Source organism: Rana temporaria, chromosome 1, assembly GCF_905171775.1.
Source record: "Rana temporaria chromosome 1, aRanTem1.1, whole genome shotgun sequence".
In the NCBI taxonomy this organism is placed as follows: Eukaryota; Metazoa; Chordata; class Amphibia; order Anura; family Ranidae; genus Rana; species Rana temporaria.
Genome location: NC_053489.1, coordinates 6,177,704 through 6,184,999, shown reverse-complemented (window position 1 = coordinate 6,184,999; position 7,296 = coordinate 6,177,704). Strand labels below are relative to the sequence as shown.

Genomic DNA, 7,296 nt, shown 5'->3' with positions numbered 1-7,296 from the left:
CCGACATTGTTGGCACCCCAGATTTTTTTTTCCAGAAAATGAAGTATTTCAGTAACATGTTTTGCTATACACATTGTAACAGTCACCACCGTTTACGATATTCCATTCCATCGCCCCACGACAGCTTATCCGACACTCCGACCATCCAACAGACACGATCCATTCCCCCAGAATTAAGACGAGACAAGCTCTGTTCTTTCTGGTTTCAAACGAATTAATACTTTTAATGGTACCTTAAGTTTTCCTATATACAGTACAAATATGTTACAGTAATCAAAGGAACAAAGAAACTCTCCACCCACACATCACACAATGGGGCTTCATACACATTCTTTTAGATAATGACATTCAGGTGAGTTAATTACTACTCATTACCCAGACGGTCTGGCTCTGCGTCAAGTTTCCCTCACCTGTTACACAAAACACATTCCATTACTAAACATAATTGACATGCTTATTCCCTACCCCTGAAAGGAGACATCTGACCTTTCAGACTTAATTAGTACAATGGACACAGAATGTAATCACAGCAAGATACTTTAACATCCCATAATAGCCAGCCAGGCTGACTCTCAGTTTCAATCCACATCACCAGAGTAGCAGACTTATTTAGCATCTCAACAATCTATTCACCTGTTCATAAGGAACAGCTTGTAATATGTCCAGATCTCCTGCAATACATTAATTATTATTTCTCAGTCACCCTATGCCCAAAAGGAGCACAGGATGACCCTAGACCCAAGAGTCATTAGTGATGCTGGCACAGGAGTACCCCACATCCTTCAAAAGGTCTCTGGGTGTCACGGGCCATTCCGTTACACACATTTATTCCCTTTGTGTATATTGGAACAAAACAAAAAAAGGAAGGAAAAAAAGCTAATTGGACATAATGTCACGCAAAACTCCAAAAATGGGCTGGTCAAAATTCTTGGCACCCTTAACGTAATATTTGGTTGCACGCCGTTTTGGAAAAAATAACTGAAATCAGTCGCTTCCTATAACCATCAATAAGCTTCCTTCTCCTCTCCCCCCGAATTTTGGACCACTCTTCCTTTGCAGACTGCTCCAGGTCTCTCTTATTGGAAGGGCGCCTTTTCCCAACAGCAATTTTAAGATCTCTCCACAGGTGTTCAATGGGATTTAGATCTGGACTCATTGCTGGCCACTTTAGAACTCCCCATCGCTTTTGTTGCCATCCATTTCTTGGTGCTTTTTGACATATGTTTGGGGTCATTGTCCTGCTGGAAGACCCAAGATCTCGGACGCAAACCCAGCTTTCTGACACTGGGCTCTACACTGCGACCCAAAGTCCTTTGGTAATCCTCAGATTTCATGATGCCTTGCACACATTCAAGTCACCCAGTGCCAGAGGCAGCAAAATAACCCCAAAACATCATTGAACCTCCACCATGTTTCACAGTAGGTACTGTGTTCTTTTCTTTGTAGGCCTCATTCCGTTTTCGGTAAACAGTAGAATGATGTGCTTTACCAAAAAGCTCCATCTTGGTCTCATCTGTCCACAAGACGTTTTCCCAGAAGGATTTTGGCTTACTCAAGTACATTTTGGCAAACTGTAGTCTTGTTTTTTTATGTCTGTGTGCCAGCAGTGGGGTCCTCCTGGGTCTCCTGCCATAGCTTTTCATTTAAATGTCGACGGATAGTTGGCGCGGACACTGAGGCCCCGTACACGACTGAGTTTCTCGGCAGAATTCAGCCAGAAACTCGATCGGAGCCGTATTCTGCAGAGAAACCCGGCCGTGTGTACACTTTCGGCAGAGGAAACCGACGAGGATCTCGTCGGGCCAAATAGAGAACATGTTCTCTATTTCCTCGTTAGTCAACGGGGAAACTTGGCTCGCCGAGATCCTCGGCGGCTTCACAAGGAACTCGACGAGCAAAACGATGTGTTTTGCTCGTCGAGTTTCTCGGCCGTGTGTACGGTGCCTCGCACTTCCTGCGCCTACAGGACAGCTTGCATTTCTTTGGAACTTGTTTGGGGCGGCTTTTCCACTATCCGGACTATCCTGCGCTGCAACCTTTCATAAATTTTTCTCTTCTGTCCACGTCCAGAGAGATTAGCTACAGTGCCATGGCAAACTTGCAAACTTCTCGATACTGTTGCGCACTGTGGACAAAGTCAGATCTAGGTAAAATTATTAAACTTCCGCGCTAGGCATGGGTAAATGACCTGCTGCCCCCTGAATAGCCCCCCAACTGAGAGGCAAGATAAATGAAATGTGGTTGGTGTACAGGGTGTTGGCTCTGCTTGAGTTTGCGAATTTATATATTAGTGCTACTTGAGTGACTTGTTTGGTGGTATATCTTCAGTAAGTTCAGAGTGTTGATTAATAATTATTTGAAAAACGTCGGGCACCTAGGTGTGGTGAGCTCATAAAAAGAGCCTCCAGTAATGCTGGGTCCCCCCTTTTAACTCACTAGCCCATTGGAGGGCGCACTTCATTATTATTCTATGATCAGTAACATTCATTAAAAGGGGGACCCATCATTACTGGAGGCTCTTTTTATGAGCTCACCACACCTAGGTGCCCGACATTTTTCAAATAATTATTAATCAACACTCTGAACTTACTGAAGATATACCACCAAACAAGTCACTCAAGTAGCACTAATATATAAATTCGCAAACTCAAGCAGCGCCAACACCCTGTACACCAACCACATTTCCAAAGGTACATCTAGATCTCTGGAGATGGACTTGTAACCTTGAGATTGTTGATATTTTTCCACAATTTTGGTTCTCAAGTCCTCAGACAGTTCTCTTCTCCTCTTTCTGTTGTCCATGCTTAGTGTGGCACACACAGACACACAATGCAAAGACTAAGTGAACTTCTCTCCCTTTTTCTGCTTTCAGGCGTGATTTTTATATTTCCCACACCCGTTACTTGCCCCAGGTGAGTTTAAAGCGGTGGTTCACCCTAAAAACGACTTTCCCCTATTACACTGCCCCCCCCACATTACAATACGATTATGCCTATAATTATTTTTTTGCTGCTGTACATACCTGGGTACAGCTATTCACCTGTGTCCTCCGGGTTGCGAGTCCCGCGGGAGTGGGCGTTCCTAACATGGCGGTGATTGACGTTTTGACAAAAAACGAGCTCCCCCCGTCGCGTAAGCCGCATCACGACTGGCGAAAGGAGCCGAACGGCGATGCGCAGTATAGCGCGGACTCGCCGTTCGGCTCCTTTCGCCAATCGTGACGCGGCTTACGCGACGGGGGAGCTCGTTTTTTTGTCAAAACGTCAATCACCGCCATGTTAGGAACGCCCACTCCCGCGGGACTCGCAACCCGGAGGACACGGGTGAATAGCTGTACCCAGGTATGTACAGCAGCAAAAAAAAAATTATAGGCATAATCGTATTGTAATGTGGGGGGGCAGTGTAATAGGGGAAAGTCGTTTTTAGGGTGAACCACCGCTTTAAAGGAGCATCACATGCTTGAAACAATCTTATTTGTGCCCAATTTTGAAAGGGTGCCAAGAATTCTAACCAGCCCATTTTTGGAGTTGTGTGTGACATTTTGTCCAATTTGTTTTTTTTCATCCCTTTTTTTTGTTTTGTTCCAATACACACAAAGGGAATAAACAGGTGTATAGCAAAACATGTGTTACTGCAATACTTTTCTGTGAGAAATACTTGATTTTCTGGTAAAAATTCTGGGGTGCCAACAATTTCGGCCATGACTGTATATCTGTAAATCGATCAGTACTGATGGCCTATCTCATTTATTGAGGCCCAAAAACACAAGGAGAGTGCATATACCCCCCCCCAAATGACCCCCTTTTTGAAAAGTAGACAGTCCAAGGTATTTAGTAAGAGGCCCGGCGAGCGTTTTGAAGTTGTAACTTTTTCGTCTCAATTTTTTGCAAAATTAAGAAAATAAAAAAAAATACAACGTTGTCATGACTGGTGTGGCGGTGATCAGGGACACTGACTGGTGCCAGTATGAGGGAAAAAAAAAGTAATTATATTTTTATTACTTATCTTTCTTTTTTTCCCCCATTTTTTTTTTTTTTTAACATACAGCAATGGCCAGAGAAATACAGTGGTATCATAGTAACATTGTACTACTCTGGGGAGGTGATCGAGATTTTTTTCTTTCCCTGCACACTGATTGCTTATAACATAAATCCAGGTAAACCTGTATCAAGGGCGCTCCGAATGTCAGGACCTAGCAAATAATGTCTGCATTGGAAAGGGGTATTCACAGGATGTTATCTTCAAACACTTCAGGCCGCACTCAAACAGGGGCGCAATCTCCAATAGAAAACACATAAAAGAAAAAGGCGCCTCTAAGTGCAGAATTAAAGCGGAGCTCTACCCTGAAAAAACATACATACATATATACATACCTGGAGTGCCTGTTACTAGGCAGATCATAATAATCTGCCACTTCCTTATCCGCGGTCCGTTTTCTTTCTTCTCCTCGCGCTGCCTCCTGGGGAATGGGGAAGGGGTGTCTTCTGGGACCTTGTGTGTGTCCCAGGAGACATCGCCCATTCACGTAGCGCCGCACAGCTCTCGCATGCGCAGTAGGGAATCGGGCGGTGAACCCGAAAGACTTCACTTCCCGATTCCCTCACCGAGGATGGCGGCGGGGCAGCAGAGACTCGAGCTATTGCTCGGCATCGGCTGCCGTCATCGCGGGCATACTGGACAGGTCTTGAGGCCCACACGTTTTTTCGACCCCTGAGCAAGATATTAAAAAACAAACAGGGGTTCTAATCCTTCTTTTGGCTTTAGATACACTTTAGCTGCAGAAGTTTCAACATCTTCAGGGACAGTTTTTTTTTTCATACCGTATATAAGCCGACCTGAATATAAGCCGAAGCACATATTGTTACCACAAAAAAACTGGGAAAACGTATTGACTTGAGTATAAGCCTAGGGTGTCCATCTGCATGCCTCACTTTGCCCATGCCTCACTGTGCCCATGCCTCACTGTGCCCATGACTAGACTGACGTTTAACATGGGAGTCTATGGAAGGGGTGCCCAGCTTTGAAAATCGGTGCTCTCCGGCCGTAGGTCCCCCAGACAACAAACTTTGCACACTTATATAGGAGAAATGGGGCTACATGTGTGCCAAGTTCCGGGTCCAGGGGATCAACAACCGGCCAGTACCGGGTCCCCAAAGAAATGACCGTTTAACATTGGAATCTATGGAAGGGGAGGTCGGCTTTGAAAAAAAAAATCGGTGCTCCCCGGCTGTAGGTGCCCCGGACAACAAACTTTGCACACTTATAAAGGAAGAGTGGCGCTAAGTTCAGGGGACCTACGGCCGGCCAGTACCGGGTCCCCAAAGTTCGGGAGATCAGGTGCAAAAAGGTGACTCGAGTATAAGCCGAGGGGGGCATTTTCAGCACACAAAAAATGTGCTGAAAAACTTATACTCGAGTATATACGGTATGTAACATTTTAAAATACATGCTCGTTTCTGAAACAAAATCTTAGCATACTGTATATAGAGAGCCCACTATGCTCTGAACAGGCCTAAGAGAGTGACCATGGACCTCCATACATGTCCCCTACTCCACCATATTAGGCCCGGTTATAGGTGAACCAGGTTAGCAGAGGAGATCCCAGGCAGGGTTTCGTGTTGCGTCTTCGATACAATAAAGCTGAACTCCTGCCAGGTGCTGGAACTTCTTGAAGAATAACCGAAAAAGTAAGCAACTTGACCTGGTCTAGGGCCCGAGACTGGACAGTGAAGAAGTACACTGATGAGCTCTCCTTGTAAGAATGCAGAAAAGCCCCGATTGACTCAAGCTGACCCAACTCTATCTGTTAAAGCAGAACTAAACCCTCCTATTGTTTTTAGGTGGAAGGAAGCTGCCATCTTGGCATCTGCTTGATCTTCATCTGCCATGACACCGGTCATTTGATGGTTTGGTTGGGAGAGGTTTAGTTACGCTTTAAGTGTTGCTGTGCAGGGAACTATAGAAGGCTGATATAAAGTCAAAGGGCCAGATCCACATAGGGAGTACGCCTACTGATACGCCGGCTTACTTTCAAATTTCCCGCGTCGTATCTTTAGTTTGAATCCTCAAACCAAGATACGACGGCTTCTGGGTTCGATCCGACAGGCGTATGGCTTCGTACGCCTTCGGATCGTAGGTGCAATAGTTCGGCGCCCGCTGGGTGGAGTTTGCGTAGTTTTCCGCGTCGGGTATGCAAATGAGCTTTATCCGTCGATCCACGAACATACGCGCGGCCGTCGCATTCTCATACATCGTCTTTAGTCGGCTTTTTCCGGCGTATAGATAGACTTGCCATGTTAAAGTATGGCCGTTGTTCCCACGTCGGAATTTGATTTTTTTTTTGCGCAAGTCATCCGTGAATAGGGATGGACGTAAGTCACGTCTAAGTTCAAAAAATGACATCGTTGCGACGTCATTTCGCGCAACGCACGGCGCGAAACTTCGAAACGGAGCATGCGCAGTTCAATCGGCGCGGGGACGCGCTTCATTTAAATGAATCACGCCCCCTACCCGCCGATTTTAATTCCGCCGCCAGAAATACACTACGCCGCCGTAACTTACGGCGCAAAATCTTTGAGGATTTGAAAGTACGCCAGGTAAGGTACGGCGGCGTAGCGTATCTCTGATACACGGCGCAAGTGTAAATGTCTGTGGATCTGGCCCAAAGTACCGTATGCACTTATACTACTTGTAAAGTAAAAGACACTTCATTTGCTTTCGATTATTTTTAATATCTGCCAGGAGTTCGGTTTTAAAGTTCTGAAATCTTAAATTTTATACAAGCCAGTCATATTTTATACCAGTCATTTGTTTTCAGAAGCAATGTCTGATCTTTGTTTTCATGAATGTTATTAGGAACTCTATTCCATTAAAGTTTTCTTATTTTTTAAATGAATTGGCTCTAGGGTGGCCACGGCACAGTGCTCCGGTGATTGGAGGCCCCAGTCCAGCTGGGAGCATGGCTAATTTTCCTGTTAAACATCATTGGGTCAATACTGGATTTCTATAAAACAAAATAACTATACATCCCTGATATTTATCATCACTGGAGTCTTTTGTCTGGTTTATTAGTAAGTCTCTTATTTTAGGTCTTTTGAAGCCTCAACTGCCAGTGTAGGATATTAGCGAGAAGCCATATTGTCCTTCAGCTGGGCGGTCCTCCACAATTATGAGAGCATTGCTCCTAAACCGGGGGTTTTTACTTCTGAATCCGGTAGGGGTACTGGTCATTTCCTTAGGCCACCAGTCTGGTTTTTTCATTGTAGATCCTCCAGTTTCTTTTTGGCATCAGTTTAC

The 7,296-nt window shown here is 45.1% G+C and overlaps 1 protein-coding gene across 2 annotated transcripts in view; it reads right to left on the bottom strand.

Annotated features, from left to right (window-relative positions):
- Positions 1-6,710: 6,710 nt before the first annotated feature.
- Positions 6,711-7,296, bottom strand: part of LOC120923460 (RING finger protein 145-like) — a gene marked incomplete at its 5' end in the record, with an annotated part of 31,504 nt that continues 30,918 nt past the window's right edge. For both annotated transcript variants that reach the window (XM_040334995.1, XM_040335004.1), the window contains 1 exon segment: positions 6,711-7,296. This exon segment is cut by the window's right edge.